The following is an 18,003-nucleotide window of genomic DNA, read 5'->3' as shown; positions in this document are numbered from 1 at the left end:
GTTTCGGTGCCACTGAATCTGAACCCACATCCCTCCCTGGTTTTCTTTGAACAAGAATCTCACCAGTACCTCTCCTGCTCATTCCTAACCATCTTTGTGTGAAAACAATGGGCCACATTCACCCCTGATGGTAGCCTCAATGGAGCCCAGTAGAGTTCTCCAGGTACAGATTCGGCTCACTTTCTGCTCCTTGTCTGTTTTTCCCCTTCTAAAGTTGCACTCCTGGTTTTGACATAGCAACCAGTTTATTATTCCCACACTACCACTTAATTACCACATACAGGTGCAAAACCCCAATTCTCCTTTCATACCAGTTTAATACTAGTGTAACACCCCTGGATTCAATGGATCTACTCTGGAATTGCCCAAGTGTAAAGGAGAGCAGAATCAGGTTCATGGAGCAGCACATTCACTGGTTTCTGAATCCATTGCTACCTTCTAAACCCTGTCAAAATCTAGCGCTACGCAAAAAGAAGCGACCCAGATATTAACAATGACATACTGAGATCTTTCTGATTCTGTAATACAATTTTTAAGACATTCAGAATAAGACAAACTACTAAACTTGTCAACAGTTTGTCCGTCATGACAGTAAATTTGGCTGATTTCTAGATAACCAGCTTATTGGGTTGAGAGACTATTGGAGTTTTTAGTTGCTTCCATAATGAAATAACATATCTTCAGCCAGAAGTTATTTACAGCGTCCATATTCATCTATCAGTAGGCATAAAATATTCTGATACTGCAGGCTACCTTCAAGTTTATTATTTCAAACAAAGTTTTGTCTCTTGTATTATTATTTATTTTACGTGCTTTGTTAACACTGAAAAGCCCAAGCTGATCCTGGGTCACTGTTGTGATGGGGTAAATAGATGGGGTAAATAGACGGGGTGAATACAGCAGACACAGAACGGTGACGTGATTTAGCAAAGTTCACCCAGCAGAGCAATGGCAGAGACAGAAATAGAACTAACATCTCCTCCAGCTGGAATGTAAGTAGACGGATGCAAAATAAAATACAGTAGATGTGATGTCATGTAGAATCATAGAATATCATGGTGGGAAGGGACTTCAGGAGGTCATCTAGTCTAACCTCCTGCTCAAAGCAGGACCAATCCCCAGCTAAATCATCCCAGCCAGGGCTTTGTCAAGCCTGACTTTCTGCTGTCAGGTGACAAAAATGACTTTTTACTGCTTTGAATTCATAGCTCTGAAAAGCCAGCACAGTGGTGGGAGCACAAACCCACTGTAACAGTGACTTGCAAAAGATCAACAGAATTGTGACCAACATGCCATACAAACTTTGTGTGTTTTCTCCTACATCTGTGCAACCCCAGTGAAGTTAATGGACCAAATTCAGCTCCTATACTGGTGTAAACACAGAGGAACTTCAGTGGCGTTAAAACTGTGTGAAGTGGTGCAAAGTAAGAGGAGTAACTGTTTATATAACCGCTGAATTAGACCTGTGTGTCCATTCACATGCTCAAAACAATAATAATGAGATACCAACTGTTCGTCAGCTCTCCTGTATTTACTACCTGTAGATTTTCAACAAGCTAATTTAACAAGCTGAAGCATTAAATCAGATCCAATCCTTTAGCTACACCATTCCAAGTCAGGAGTACCTTAGGCAAACTCTGTGGGCCTGATACTCCTCTCACTTATCTCAGTGAGAATAAGGAATAATTCCATTGAGGTCAGTGGGCCAGATCCTCAGCTAGTGTAAATGGGCAGAGCATCATTGACTTCAGTGGAAGTACAACCATTTACACTAGCTGAGGATCTGGCCCATCAACTTCAATAGATTTAGTCCAGGTTTACACTTTAGAAGAACTACGCACATTTATGCCTGCTGAGGATCTGGCCCCATGGAGCTATACTCTGGCAAAACCAGGGAGAGTAAAATTAGGCCTTCCAGTGATTGTTTCTTCACTTAAATTGCTTCCTGATATGATGCAGATTTGTCCTGCGCTGCTTGAAAATTGAAATAATCACTGGCTTCATATTACTCCACTACCACCTTAACAGAGAAAAGAGCTCACACAACACCAGTACTGTTGCAAAGAGAAATTTAGGGTGGAATTCACAAAGGCCATATCCTCAGAGGGCATAAATTGGCTCTCCATCATTGACATGAAAAGCCACAGGAGCACCACCTATTTACACCAGCTGAGGACGTGTCGAAAAGACACCCAAAAAATCGACTACCCTGCCAACCGTTCATGGAATAGCGCAAAACCAAGAGCCAACAGGACAAGAGTGGGGGGAAAGAAACTAACCAGGCAGCTTGCTTGGAATAAAGCTGGCAAGATTACGAGACACATGTACAATTCTCCATGGTCCCTAAAGTCTCTTGCAAAAAGGTAGAAATGAACTAATTTATTAGTAAAATCACATCAGGGGCAGTAATTTCATGTTAGTGAATTTACATGTAATAACATTAGGTTTCCAGCCCTCGGTATCACCACCGTGTGGCCCTGCCAGATGATGAATGAGCTGCCTAAAGAAAGATGATGGTTTGATTGTTTTCTCAGCAAACAGATCAGCATTTTAATTTCTTGCCTCTGTGTTTATTGCTTATTTGGGCCCGTGCTCCGCTTGTAAAAACTTGGCTAAATGGAAATGAATAAATGTAATTACTGCAGGTGACAGCGGAAATCTGTGTGGGTTTTTCATATTGCCTTTGCCAACATTAATCTAATCACTGGAGAATATGTGTCACTGCACAAACACACTGACAGAAAGCAGAGGCCTCAGTGAGTGCCAAAGATACAGCAGCTGTGAAGACTTCCAGCTCATGGGGGTCTCTGTACTATAAAGCACTGGCATATACTGGGCTATCCCCACTTCCTACAAATAGTACATAGCAAGCCCAGTATAAAGAGAAAGGATTGGATATTACAGGGTGCTAGAATTTACGGGAGGTGTCACTGTTATTTGTATCTGCCAAACCTCTGCATTATTCTCTTTCAAACCTCTCCCTAGAAACCACAGCACTCACAAAACACTTGACAATGGTTAGGCAGCTGGTGTGCTGCAACTGCTACTTATTACACTCGTCAGAGCTTGTCTCACTGTTACCTTGTGCTCCTCTCCATCTGTCGTAACCACCTGCTGTCTTCTTTTTATGCTTTGATTGTAAGCTCTTTGGGGCAGGGACTGTCTTTTCACCTACCCACCACCTGACCACTGACTGAACCCACTAAGCGCTACCATAATACACATACATATTAAATAATAATAATTACATTACCTAGAGGTCTTCTTGCCAAGATCATGGTTCAGCTGTGGTAGGCACTGTGCAAAGTGATAGTAAGAGAGATGCCTTGCCTCAAACAGCTTGCAATCTAAAAAAACAAGACAGACAAAATGGGGGAAAAATGAGGGAGTACAGTCCCCACTTTATAGATGGAAAATTGAGGAAGAAAGTGATTAAGGGCCAGATCCACAAAGGAAATCAATAGAAGTTTGGAGCCTAAAGACCTTTGAGGAGCTGATCCTAAGTGACTTGGCAAAGATCACACAGGAAGTGTGTGGCACAGCTGAGAAGTCAAATCAGACCTCCAAAATCCCTGTCTAGCACCTTAACCACAAGACCATCTTTGGTCTCCAAAGAACAAAGGGTTATGGCCACTTTTTATTCCCCAAATTTTTCTTTTATTGATTTCCATTATTGTAGGGGATACATCTTGAAGTCTTTATGGAGACCACACTCCAACTGGTGTAGTAAGAATAGGAATTTTGTTGTCGTAAGAATGGAATCAAGAGTTGGTGAGAATTTCAGGAGGTACCATTTGTTGGGAGCTGACAGTCAGTCATGCTAGCACGACAGGTGTCATCTAGGCCAACACCTAGGACTGAATAGGGGACCTCCAGAGCAAAAAATATGAGTTGTTTCAACTTGAGCTAATGATCCAGGCCCACAAGGTGGCAGCTACAGCAGACTCACATTCTCTGTGGATTGGGCACAGCAAACAACACTGTTCTATTTTATACCAGCTCTTATACTGCTCTCATCAATGTAGTTGTGAGTGCCTTCCCGTAGCACATTAAGCAACATGGCTAACACTGTATCTGTCATGTGTGTTTTATACTCTCTCATCCCCTATACAGAAAGAGAATTGTGCATGCAGGGTAGGGTTTGGGGAATTGTTTGGGGGAGGGAGGTTAGCTGTATATGCTGCTCTGTGTTCATAATAGAGAAGGCAAGTCGAAGAAACTTGCCTCACACATGGAGCAGAAGGTGGGGACATCTGCAATACACTTGACACACACTGACAAGGAGCTGTTGTAGGGGATGAAGAGGAACAGGATGGCAATAGCATGAGGGCTGTACTTGCATCAAGGGGAACAACCCCAAGATAGTAAAAAGTTGGTGACACATATTACTCCTCAGTAGCTGCACCCATGTTGACAATTTTCCCAGCTTTCCACAAACACCTGTTACCTGAAATTGGGCCGGCTAGTAAGCTTAGGGAGGACTAATGACCCATCAGACTTTGGCAGAAAGCAGCACATTTATTATACTGATAGCTAAGCTCAAAAGAAGGCAAGAGGTCACACTCATACTTGCATACTCACATTCCCAGGACAGGCATGGCACTGGAGATGTTAGGATCCTTGAATGTAAGTGTCCCAGACTGCAGTGATGGATGGTGTGATGAAGGTAAATCTTCCCGTAGCACAATGGAATACAATGCAGCAAACCACTGGCCAGGTGGTCTGGGCGAAGGGCCTTCATGGTAGGTACAAGCTTCTGAGTGCACTCCTGAGCACCTGGCCCCTTCCCCTTTTAAGGACCTGCTCCTCATGGCCTGCGACTAGAGATGACTTGGTCGCATCTGGCTGGTCACACTCCACCTTGGGCAGTGTCCATGCAGTGTCCATGCATTTGGTGTGTGAGTGCTGCCTATTTAGGGTCCCAGACACCTTGTCTACTTGGAAGCTCTTCTGATCTTCCAGCTGTCATAAGTAGATAGGTAAGGTAAGGGTTAATTTTCTTTTACTGTAAAGGGTTTACAAAGGGAACCAAACACCTGACCAGAGGACCAATCAGGAAACAGGATTTTCAAAAGTAAGGGTGGGAACCTCTGGAGGTTTTTGGCTTTGTTCTGGGTGGTCTTTTTTGTTTTCCTCGGCTGTGAGTAAACAAGCTTTTCTTCTAACGTCCATCTTCTTTCAAATCTTCTCCTAAACATCTGTGAGTACAAAAGGAAAACAAAGAATCGGCTGTGATGAGCTTGATTTGTATTTACATGTGTTGTGTGTACTGTGTTGGACTTTTTAAATGGCTGCTATCTTTCTTCCAAGTCAGCGTGGTATTTACCTTATTATTTCTTCTCTATGATAGCCTCAACCGAGCACTGGATGTTTTTTAGAAGAGATCTCTATAATTTTGAGACAGGTAAATGTATTGATTGTGGATAATGGCTTCTTTCTTTTTAATTATAAAGTTTAGACTTATAAGTCTTGATTAAACTTGTGGTGACAATTTTTCTAGTCCGGATTCCTGGGTGAGAGGGCAAAGGGATAGGAGAATTGTTCTTACACAGGTAAATACCTCGCTCCTAACACCTACACGGGAGAACCCAGCACAGAGAAACGGAAGGGAGCGCCAGAAGGAAGCAACCTCCAGAGGTTATTCACCCTTCTGTGTATGCTCTTTCCCTATTGTACTTCGAGGGCAAGAGAACGGGCTCGCGGGAAAGAGAGTACGAATAGAGATTCTACCTTCGTAGTTTCTGCTCTGCTTGTTTATTGACTGGTTTGTGCTTCCTAGTTAACGTGGTGCTTTATCGCAGAGTTACCAGGGCAGAGGTGACATTCTCTTGGTGGTAGTATAGCTCCTTTACTGAAGTTCAATAAGAGCTTTGAATGCCTTAGACCATTCTAGGCAGGAGATAAAACCTTATCCAGCCCTTACCTAATTCCTTCATACCTTTGGGTTTTATGCAGAGAGAAGTTACGAGCCTACCTCAGCATCGCTCGAGGGGCTCACCCAGGAAGGGGGGGTAACGACTGCAGGGAGCAATGTGAGGTGAATAGCAGAAAATGTTACACGGAGGTGCACTTTCTACCTAGAGGAGACTTGTTATCATGCAGGACTCAGTTCGCAGGAGGGTACACTTACCCCAAAGAGCAGTAAGCACAGCTTGTGGACAGAGGCCAGTAAGATAGGAGCGTAGTAGTAGGCCCACTCGTCACACTAACCGGGAAATATATGCGTGGTACACCTCAACAGTCCTTGATAGTGGGGCCAATCAGAATACTATTTGTATGGCAGCAGCAGATCAGAATCGCCAATGACTTACTGGGGGATAACTCATTCAAGCTCTGGGGGAGGTTCACAGTAGAACGCTTCAGGATTTGTACACTAAATAGTCCAGATCTGAGACAGACGATTACCACATGAGGGACAGCGCGCATGCCTTCTATCTAGCTGTGTAGGGTGTTAAGCAGAGAGCTTACGTTGCCAGAAAGACATCTTCGAGTAGCTTGTAACAGTTTTTTGAAATTTTTCATATTAATTTTTCATCAATCCTTTGCGTGAAGAGGGCTAGAATCATGCCACAGGAAGAGTTTCAGTGGGTTGTGTCCCCTTGGTTTGGCTTTGATAAATGTAGGCACAAGCCCACGTTTAGAGCAGCGAGGCGAAGTTTTCTGCATCTGGTGTCTTCAAGTTTTAGTCAGGTCTTGAGCCCATTTGATTTAAAGCCAGACGGTCATTCAAGTACGACCACCACACATTACAAGGGTCCTTCCGTGTTAACAATTGCGGACTTAGCCAAAAAGGCAGATCACGAAAGACAACTTCAAGAACGAGAGCAGGCCGCCCAAATAAAACAAAAAAGAAGATGAGGTGGCCTACCAAATAAACTAAGAAGAAGAAGAGGTGGCACCCAAAGAAGAACAAGAAGAAGAGGCAGAACCTACCGACGACAAATGGAAAAACAACAGAAAAGAAAGTGAAGAGAGGGACAAACAGAGAAAGCATGAACTGGAGATGGCGCAGGGCTAGGCAAAAATGCTCCAGCCAGCAAATCCTAACCTCCGGCGCCAGTTGTTGGTCAACCGCACAGGAAAATTTCCCAACTACAAGGCAGGTGATGACACCAGGAGACCTTCTTAGAAAATTTTTGAAAGGGCCTGTATTGGGTACAGCATCCCTGAAGACCAGTACATGCTAGAGCTGAGGTCACACCTCAGTGGACCCTTGGCAGACGTGGCGGCTGAAATGCCAAGGGACCAATGGACGATTATTCAACTGTTTCAAGCCCATGGCCAGATCCAGAATGGGGATCAACCCCGGATCACGCCCGTCGGCGGTTCAGAAACCAAAAGTGGAAACCAGAGGGGTCATTTCCCGAACACGCCTACTACGTGGGGAAGGCATTGTGACGCCTGGATAGCAGGATCCCAGGCTTCAAACCTTTTTGAACAACTGCGCCACCTCATGCAAAATGGAGCTCAGTTCTTGGATGGTGTTCCTGAGGACATTACACGGTACATCCTAGATGGACAAACCCAAAACTCTCACCGAGGCGGGGGAGATTGGAGCCAAATGGATGGCAGTGGCAGAGAGCAAGAAAGCTACTGTAAAGGGGAGTGAAAACCCCAGGGGAGCCACACCGACAATAAAACCCTACAAACCTCTCCCTGAGGGCAACCCGACAATAAACCCTACACTCCGAGGCAACCAAAAACCCCGACCTACAAACCAAGGAAGCCACAGGACACCCTATCCTTCCACCTCACCAGTCTTCAGTAACTTACTTCAACCAGTGTCCTGACCCGTTATCTGGAAGATGCTATAAGTGTAATGAAACGGGGACATATCAAAGCCAACTGCCCCAAAGGCCAACTGCCCAAATAACCCCACCCGGGTGCAAGTCATTTGCACCCCCAGCAACCTAAGATCCCCAGGCCCAGATACCTCTTCAAATCCCCTTGGAGCGAAGGAAAATTTGAGAGTGGGCGGAAAGAAGGTTACCGCGTGGAGAGACACGGGGGCACAAGTGTCAAGCTATCCACCAATCCTTCGTCGATCCCAAACTCATCAACCCAAGGGCCAAAGTGACCATTTACCCCTTCATGTCACAAGCTGTGGATCTTGCCTACAGCTGAAACTGCCTGTCCAGTACAAAGGCTGGTCAGGAATGTGGACTTTTGCAGTCTATGACAATTTATTCCATCCCATGCTACTGGGGGAAGACTTGGCCAACCAAGTGAAGCAGTCCGCCAAGAGAGTGGGGAATGGTTACACGCAGCCAAACCAGGCAAGCTTCCAGACCCATTCCTGTTCCTGAGCCGTCCACAGAGAACCTGTCTCTGTGTTACCAGAGACCCAGACTGAGGTAGTGGACCCGGATCCCATGTCAACGGCTGAACCAGCCACAGCACCTCCAGTCCCAGACCCGGAACTGGATAACAGCAACCAGCACCACCAGCCAAGCAAGTGCAACCACACCTTCAACCCCAACGCCAGAAGGGACCAACGAGCCTGAACTGGCAGAAGCAACAGACAACCATACCGAAGAGGTCAGGCAGAGCCTGAAATACCACCAGGTGCACCAGCGGACAGCGGTACACCAGCTACAGAAACAACCCCATCATCTACATCACTTCCAGAGGGACCAAGCCCAAGTCCCCAGTCTGAGGAAGAACTGGTGTCCCCAGCTTCAAGGGAACAGTTCCAGACTGAGCAGGCAGAGCAGATGACAGCCTTCAGAAAGCTTGGGTGGCGGCACGGAGCAACCCACCGCCTCTCAGCTCTTCTGACCGATCCCGGTTTGTTATAGACCAAGGACTTTTATACAAGGAAATTCTTTCTGGTGGACGCCAGGAAGAATGGCAGCCGCACAAACGGTTGGTGGTTCCAACTAAATACAGGGGGAAGCTCTTAAGCTTAGCCCATGATCATCCCAGTGGCCATGCTGGGGGTGAACAGAACCAAAGACAGGTTGGGGAAGTCTTCTACTGGGAGGGGATGGGCAAGGAAGTTGCCCAGTATGTCCAGTCTGTGTGAGGTGTGCCAAAGAGTGGGAAAGCCTCAAGATCTGGTCAAGGCTCCTCTCCAGCCACTCCCCATAATTGAGGTCCCATTTCAGCGAGTAGCTGTGGATATTCTGGGTCCTTTTCCAAGAAAGGACACCCAGGGGAAAGCAGTACTGTACTGACTTTCGTGGACTTTGCTACCCGATGGCCAGAAGCAGTTGCTCTAGGCAACACCAGGGCTAAAGCGGTGTGCCAGGCCCTAACAGACATTTTCGCCAGGGCCCTAGGTTGGCCCTCCGATATCCTTACCGATTCAGGATCTAATTTCCTGGCAGGCACCATGAAAGACCTGTGGGAAAATCATGGGGTGAATCACTTGGTTGCCACCCCGTACCACCATCAAACCAATGGCCTGGTGGAAAGGTTTAATGGAACTTTGGGGCCATGATCCGTAAATTCGTAAATGAAATACTCCAACGACTGGGACCTAGTGTTGCAGCAGTTGCTCTTTGCTTACAGGGCTGTACCACATCCCAGTTTAGGGTTTTCACCCTTTGAACTTGTGTATGGCCATGAGGTTAAGGGGCCATTACAGTTGGTGAAGCACAACAATGGGAGGGGTTTTCACCCTCTCCAGGAACTAACATTCTGGACTTTGTCAGCAACCTACAAAACACCCTCCGACATTCTTTAGCCCTTGCTAGAGAAAACCTAAAGGATACTCAGGAAGAGCAAAAGGCCTGGTACGATAAACATACCAGAGACCGTTCCTTCAAGAGAGGAGACCAGGTTATGGTCTTGAAGGCGCAACAGGCCCATAAGATGGAAGCATCATGGGAGGGGCCATTCACGGTCCAAGAGCGCCTGGGAGCTGTTAACTACCTCATAGCATTTCCAATTCCTCACTAAAACCCAAAGTGTACCATGTTAATTCTCTCAAGCCCTTTTATTCCAGAGACTTACAGGTTTGTCAGTTTACAGTCCAGGGAGCAGAGGACGCTGAGTGGCCTGATGGCGTCTACTATGACGGGAAAAAGGACGGGGGCGTGGAAGAGGTGAACCTCTCAACCACCCTGGAACGTCTGCAGCGGCAACAAATCCAGGAGCTGTGCACCAGCTTCGCACCATTGTTCTCAGCCACTCCAGGACGGACTGAACGGGCATACCACTCCATTGACACAGGTAATGCTCACCCAATTAGAACACCACCCTACCGGGTGTCCCCTCACGCACAAGCTGCTATAGAGCGGGAGATCCAGAACATGCTACAGATGGGTATAATCCGCTCATCTACCAGTGCATGGGCATCTCCAGTGGTTCTGGTACCCAAACCAGATGGGGAAATACGCTTTTGCGTGGACTACCGTAAGCTAAATGCGGTAACTCGTCCAGACAACTATCCAATGCCACGCACCGATGAGCTATTGGAAAAGTTGGGACGTGCCCAGTTCATCTCTACAATAGACTTAACCAAGGGGTACTGGCAAGTACCGCTAGATGAACCTGCCAAGGAAAGGTCAGCATTCGTCACCCATGCAGGGGTGTATGAATTTAATGTACTTCCTTTCGGGCTGCGAAATGCACCCGCCACCTTCCAGAGGCTGGTAGATGGTCTACTAGCAGGACTGGGAGAATATGCAGTTGCCTACCTCGATGATGTGGCCATTTTTTCAGACTCCTGGCCGAACACCTAGAACACCTGGAAAAGGTCTTTGACCGTATCAGACAGGCAGGACTAACTGTTAAGGCCAAAAAGTGTCAAATAGGCCAAAACAGAGTGACTTACCTGGGACACCAGGTGGGTCGAGGAACCATAAACCCCCTACAGGCCAAGGTGGAGGCTATCCAAAAGTGGCCTGTCCCAAAGTCAAAGAAACAGGTCCAATCCTTCTTAGGCTTGGCCGGGTACTACAGGCGATTTGTACCACACTACAGCCAAATCGCTGCACCACTGACCGACCTGACCAAGAAGCCCCAGCCAACTACAGTTAAATGGACTGATGAGTGTCAGGAAGCCTTTACCCAACTTAAGGCGACGCTCACGTCTGACCCTGTACTAAGGGCCCCAGACTTTGACAAACCATTCCTAGTAACCACCGATGCATCTGAGCGTGGTATAGGAGCAGTTCTTATGCAGGAAGGACCGGATCAGAACTTCCATCCTGTCGTGTTTCTCAGCAAGAAACTATCTGAGAGAGGGAAAGCCACTGGTCAGTCAGTGAAAAGGAATGCTATGCCATTGTGTACGCCCTGGAAAAGCTACGCCCATACGTTTGGGGACGGCGGTTCCAGCTACAAACTGACCATGCTGCGCTAAAGTGGCTTCATACAGCCAAAGGGAACAACAAGAAACTTCTTCGTTGGAGTCTAGCTCTCCAAGATTTTGATTTTGAAATTCAACACATTTCAGGAGCTTCTAACAAAGTAGCGATGCACTCTCCCGTGAGAGTTTCCCGGAGTAGATAGGTAAGGTAAGGGTTAATTTTCTTTTACTGTAAAGGGTTTACAAAGGGAACCAAACACCTGACCAGAGGACCAATCAGGAAACCGGATTTTCAAAAGTAAGGGTGGGAACCTCTGGAGGTTTTTGGCTTTGTTCTGGGTCTTTTTGTTTTCCTCGGCTGTGAGTAAACAAGCTTTTCTTCTAACTCCATCTTCTTTCAAATATTCTACTATCAAGTGTGAGTACAAAGGAACAAAGTAATCGGCTGTGATGTGCTTTGATTTGTATTTACATGGGTGTTGATTTGCTGGACTGGTTTAATTGGCTATCTTTTAAATCAGACTGTTTATTCATATTTTCTTATAAGCAAGAGCCTGTATTGATCTCTTAATGCAGTATTATTGTTTTCTGTATTTTCTTTCTTTTTATATAAAGTTTCTTTTTAAAACTTGTGGAGTTTCTTTTCCTAGTGAGGCAAAGGGATAGGAATTCTGTACCAGGTATCTGTCTACCTCACGGAAGGACAGGGGGGGAGGGAAGCATTACATCTGTGTTGACTTTCCTAGTTTGAAGGGCATCAGGCTCAGGGGAAAGAGAGAGAAGAATCACTCTGTTCTTTGTGTTTGAGGTTTTTCTCTAGGAGTTACGAGACTGACATCGCCCAGGTGTATTAGCTGCTCAATCAATCCTAGGGGGGAAGCGGGGGAAATAGCAGATATTCGAGGAGTTAAGGGGGAGGAACGCCCAGGCTCACCCAGGAAGGGGGGGAAGCTGGGGATGAGATAGGGAGACCCAGGGGTCTGGGTCTTGGGGGTCCTCCCAGGGAAAGTTGGGGAGGCCAGAGAGGGGGGTCCCCCCAAGGAATTTGGGGAACCCAGGCTGATAGTAGCCTCAATACTATCTGGTGGCAGCGAGATCAGATCCAAGCTGGGTATAAGCTTGGGGGAGGTTCACAGTAAACGCTCAGATTTTGTACACTAAAGTCCAGATCTGAGACAGACGTTTACCACACCAGCTATTCAATCAGCCCGTTCATCCCATAAGCATTCCAGGAGGGAGGAGGAGGAAGAAAGCCACTTCACAGGTATTCAGAGGGGGAGAGGAGACAAAAGGGGGGAAAGCGTAACAGACCTTTTGAGAATACAGGTTATACATAGCATACAGATCACTGGTGCTCCTGCAATAACACCGTGCATGCCTCAAGAGTCTTACACTCTAGTTGAGACAAAATAAAAAGAGAGAGATGACATCAGCTATAATATGCAATCCAAAGCCCTAGCAGTTGGATTGTGGGATTCAAGAGATCCATAACACACTGTGTTGCCTTAATAACATCTCAGTTACGTGCTCAAATCTAGACGATGTGAGTAGTAATCAAGGACACCATCCTACAAACCCTCACTCATAGAAGGCTGGCTTGCACCCGCTAAACCATAGATTGCAAGAGGGGGAAGTGTAAAATTGACCTAATAAGTCTTTGGCATCTCTAATGGCTCTGGTTCATTAACCAGTCTCTTATTCCCTGAACCGTACTGTTTCATAGAGGTGAGGAAAGGAAAGAGATGGCTGTACTTCATCTGACTTCAGAAGATAAGAACCAAGTGGAAACACAGAGCTTTATTTATTTATTTTTTTAAATTAAAGATTGGTTAGAAAGTTTTTAGCGTGTCTTCAGAAATGATTGCATTTTGACGAAGTGCTTAGAGGTGCAATATGTGCTCGATAATTTTCCAGAGCATTTCATAGAGAGTGAGTGGAGCTTTTTCATGACACAATCGGTATTAAGTCAAGGTTTGTAAAACAAAAAACAAACAACCCACAACGTTTTGAGTTGGGGAAATTGGTTTCCGTTTAACAAGATGACCTTGCAGCAGCCTTCTTATAACTTTTAGATTCTAGACTCACTGCGTATACAGCACATGGCTTTTCAGACAAAAGTTGCTTATTATTTTTTATTACAGTAGTACTTAGAGGCCTCAGCTGAGATCAGATCCCCAAAGTGCTAGGTTCTCTACATACACATGGTGAGATTCCTTGCCCGAAAGAGCTTACCATCCAAATAGACAAGACAGAGAAAGGACATGTTGATCCCCATTTGAGAGATGGGGAACTGAAACACAGAAAGATTAAATGATTTGTCCATGTTCACACAGGAAAGTCAATGGCAGAGCTGGGAACTGAATCCAGATCTGAGGCCAAGGCTCTACCTGTGAAGCCATTGTTCTCCTTGGCATCAAGGCTCCGCATAGTTCTGCCCTTGCCTTCAGCTCTTCTTTCATCTGCTGCACCTTGTGCTCTGCCAACGCTGTATGCCTACCACCTCCTCTCACAAGTGAACATGTTTTTTCTTCTGCCATGCTTGCAATCCAGTCCAGCCTCTACTCTCACTCATCACTTTCCTATCCCTCCCCAGAGCTTATTTCATTCAGTCAGCCTTCCATAGCTCATGCCTACTCCTAACCAGATCTTCAGCTGGTGTAAATTACCATAGGTACAGTGAAGTCATAATAGCTACATCAATTTACACAAACTAAGGATCTGGTCCCTAATCTATACCTCAGCACTGTTCCTTCAAATTATGCTATGTTAACCGATAATAAAAGTAAGTAAATAACCAAACAAGAAACTATCAAGTTGTGTCTAAGAAGAGTGGTATGGGAAGACTCCTTATGTGAAGGTAGGCTGAAAAGATAGTGTTTTTAGCTTAGAGAGCAGACAAGTAAGAGGGGATATGATGGAGTGACAGAACATAACGATCACTGTTGAAAAGGTAGATCAGAACCCTCCTATTTAGTCTAAGAACAAGGCGGCATGCCATTAAATTTAAGACTAATAAATGGAAATGCTCTTTAACATAGTGTGCGATTAACTTGTGGAACTCATTGCCACAAGATGGTTAATGAGGCACAATGCAGATTCAGAAAAGCATCATTCATTTATATGGATTTAATGACAATACACACAGTTACAATAGATTATATGAAAACACATAAGGGCTATGGACTCTGAGGCTTCAGAGAATAAGGCAAACTACTTCCTGATGAGGATTAGGAACAACCTTTCTCTGTGAGTGTGTTACTCCATAACTATCCAATTGAGTGGACTCAGACTGAGAGTGTCTCACACTGAGTTATCTTAAGCTCTGGTTGGTTGCTTCGTTTTTTAGTCAAAACAGCCTATTTCCTTGTCGACATTGACAAATCAAAGTTTGTAAAAAATAAATTTTGGGTTTTTGACTTTTAAAATAAAATTGAAGGGCATTGTGAAACAAAAAGTGTCTTTGAACTGAAAAATTGAAACTTTTCATTTAGAAATGTCAAAGTGAAATGATTTTTTTTTCTTTTTGCTTGGGTTTTCAACATGAATCATTTGGCAAAGCCAATGTGAATCTGCAAAGTGTTTAGGGTTGTCAAATTTGCATTTTTTTGCCAAAAATGTTTTGGCTGAAAAAATAGGTTTAGATCTGCTAGGGAGCATAAAACCCATTAACTTTCAATGAGGAATGACAGATGAACTCCCCACCTTGGGTTTTTTTGACAGTGCTACCCTGAATTATCTCTCACTCTCTCATACACACATGCACACGTAATACTGAATGCCAGCTCAGTGTAGGTATTATTTTGGTGTCATTGTTTAAAAAGAAGAATAAAAAAAGACCATTTAGCAAAGCTTAATACAAATAGAAACATTTTACAGCCATTCATCCCCAGAAAGAAAACAATTATTTCTGGATTGAGGCTAGTTCTATGCTAGCCATAGCCCCCTAGTGTAGACACAGCATATGCTGACAGAAGGAGTTTTTCTGCTGATGTAGGAATACTGCCTCCCTGAGCAGCATGAGCTATGCTGACAGAAGCACTCTTCTGACGCCATTGCTGCATCTACACTGAGGGTTTGTCGGTATAGCTTTGTCAGTCAAAGGGTGGTGTTTTCAAGCTCCTGACTGACAGACCTACGCCAAAATAAGTTTTAAATATAGACCAAGCCTCAAATGTGCCCCTGGAGAGCCGTGAATTGCAACTTGCCAACATTGTAACTGTGCATGAATCCCCTCCCACCCCCTCAACAGAGAAACCACTAGACAAAAATTGAAATTCACCACTGCAGTTTTATCACCTAAAATGAGGGAAGTGCAGAAGACACACCCTCATGAATGTATCTTAAGTAGAAAGTACGCTGGGTTTCAATCACCTAGTTATTTGCACAGATGAGGTTTTTCAAATAAATTTTGCTACAACAGTGTCCTTTTGAAATAAATAAATACTTCTACAACTGTGGCACCACTCTCTTTGTTTTTGAATCATGGATGTGTCTATCCAGTTTTAATTTTCTAGTGTTAAAATTGAATTGTTTTTGCAGAAGATATGAAGAAATGTATTCTGCTGTTAACAAAAACAATTAACATGTTTGCTTGGAATAAATCTGGACAATGGGCTTAAAAAAATAACTGAAAGTAATGTGCTCAGTATTTGTTACCAGTGGCCAAAAATGTGTTTTCATGCATTGAACTACTGGTCAGTCTCCCACTTTGGATCAGCTAGTTTCGATAACAAAGGAGAAGCTCCCGGTAGAATGAATCCTTGGCTCGGGATAGAAACTTTGACGTGGGAATGTGCTTTTGGCTTCTGAAATTCTTCACAAAGAATAATTCATTCATTAGTATATCCTGTTAATGATGACGTGTAATAATATCTGGGATAAACCTGCATGTGTTGTCTTGATTACTATGTTGCCTTGATGATTTAATATCTATTTGAGCATCAAAAATGTATGGATATATTTTAGAGGAAATATTATGTGTGTTTCATAGAGCCACTCTGGACGAACAAGAGGTAACTAATACTGCTTATGCAGTATGAACATAAAACTGTAAATCACATTCTAGAGAGGAGTTGGTTATAGCAAATACACTACCATTCTATACAAGTTCCTCTTATCTACTTATTAACTTTTTTAAAAAATCCAGACATTAAAAGATGGAGCTGATTGTGGAAAATGGCACATTTTTACTGAGCGTCCTGTTGGTGGCAGTAGTGGAGTTATAGTACATTTATTACAGCAGCACAATTAAGCTACTCTTTGACCGAGGTAGAGCTACAACATGCTGTTTAGCAGAGATTCAGTTGCTGGTGAAAATCCTCCAAAGCATGAGGGATTCAACAGTTAAGCTTAGATCAGCGAGCAAGAAATGGGGAAGGAATGTGAAGCATCATTGATCCCCATAAAATGAGAATCTGTATGGAGACCAACAAAGCTAGCTCAGGAAAAGGTAAAATTAAGAACTCTGCATGCTGATCTCATCTGTGACTATGTGTGTGTGAGTGAGTGGCTGTGAGAGAGGGTATGTGTGTGATGGAGAGAGAGAGAAAGAGTTAAAGAAGAGAGGGTGTGGATTAAGCCTCAGTGCTTTAAAGTCAGTTGTTTGTCTTAAGCCTCAGAGAAAGGAAGAGAGGGAGAGAAAAAGACAAGTGAGGAGGAAGGACATGGTCTGAAAGATCAGGAATCTATTAGTCTCTAAGTGCTTTCTTAGAAATAACTTTTTTATATATCTGTACTGATAACAAAAATATATGTGGCAGGTGGAATGAAATCGCAGAACAGTCAGAGCAATAGCACATTTAAGTACTTTGCTTTGTTCTTAGATGTCTATGGAGGGAGGAGGGGTTGTGGGATATTTTTCAGTGCGCTTCTATTTTTCAAGAGTTACTAGTGATTTTGAATGTGTCTGGTTTTCCGTGCGCAGACTGAAGGGGCCTGGTTTTCATAAAGTGCCGAGTACCCGCCTTCTGGAAATCAAGCCCTTTAAGATGCCCCAAGTTGGGCACCCAAAAATTAAACCTCTTGAAATCATTCGTCACTTCTGAAAACCTAGCTAGTGTAGTATTAACATTCTTAATTATGGGAGAAAGAGAGGGGAAGGGTATTGCTCCCTCAATAGGAGAGATCCAAAACTGGAATTCTTTTCCCACAGAAAATTTTGATGAAAACAAAAAAAAAGTAATTTTCATCCAAATTTTTCATAGAAAAGTTTGACATTTCAGCAAAAAAACAAAAATCAAACCACAAACTTTGTTTTTTGGCTGAATGTTTTCAGCTGTTGAATATTCAGTGTTTTGAGAAAAGAACTGAACATTTTTGAGAAAAGCAGGTACTTTCTGTGAGAAATTTTTTTTGTCAAAAATCCAATTTTCATACAAAAAAAAAGTTTTGATGGAAAATTTTCCTGCAGACCTACCCATCAACTCTGTGTTAAGGTCCTGGCTGAACTGGAGGGAAAGACTCTTAAATCCAGACTGCAAAGGAAAAAAAAATGAAGTGAGGGACCCTGTTTCATCCTACTTCAAAGATGACCCTTGCAGTTGAAAAAGGAAGGAAGAGAGGCAGAGATCAGAATTAGAAGAAAGATAAACTCTGAGTAAGAAGAAAGAGTTCTCCAACGCAATATCCCATTCTTGAGGAGGGGGTGTGGTCTAATGGTTGGAGCAGGAGATTGGAACTCCTGGTTTCTAATCAATTTCTGTGCCTCAATTTCTTCATCTGTAAAATAGGGATGATGTTACTTAGCC

The sequence above is a fragment of the Chelonoidis abingdonii genome, chromosome 3 (genome assembly GCF_003597395.2).
Source record: "Chelonoidis abingdonii isolate Lonesome George chromosome 3, CheloAbing_2.0, whole genome shotgun sequence".
NCBI classification, from domain to species: domain Eukaryota; kingdom Metazoa; phylum Chordata; order Testudines; family Testudinidae; genus Chelonoidis; species Chelonoidis abingdonii.
This window is presented reverse-complemented; position numbering follows the sequence as displayed.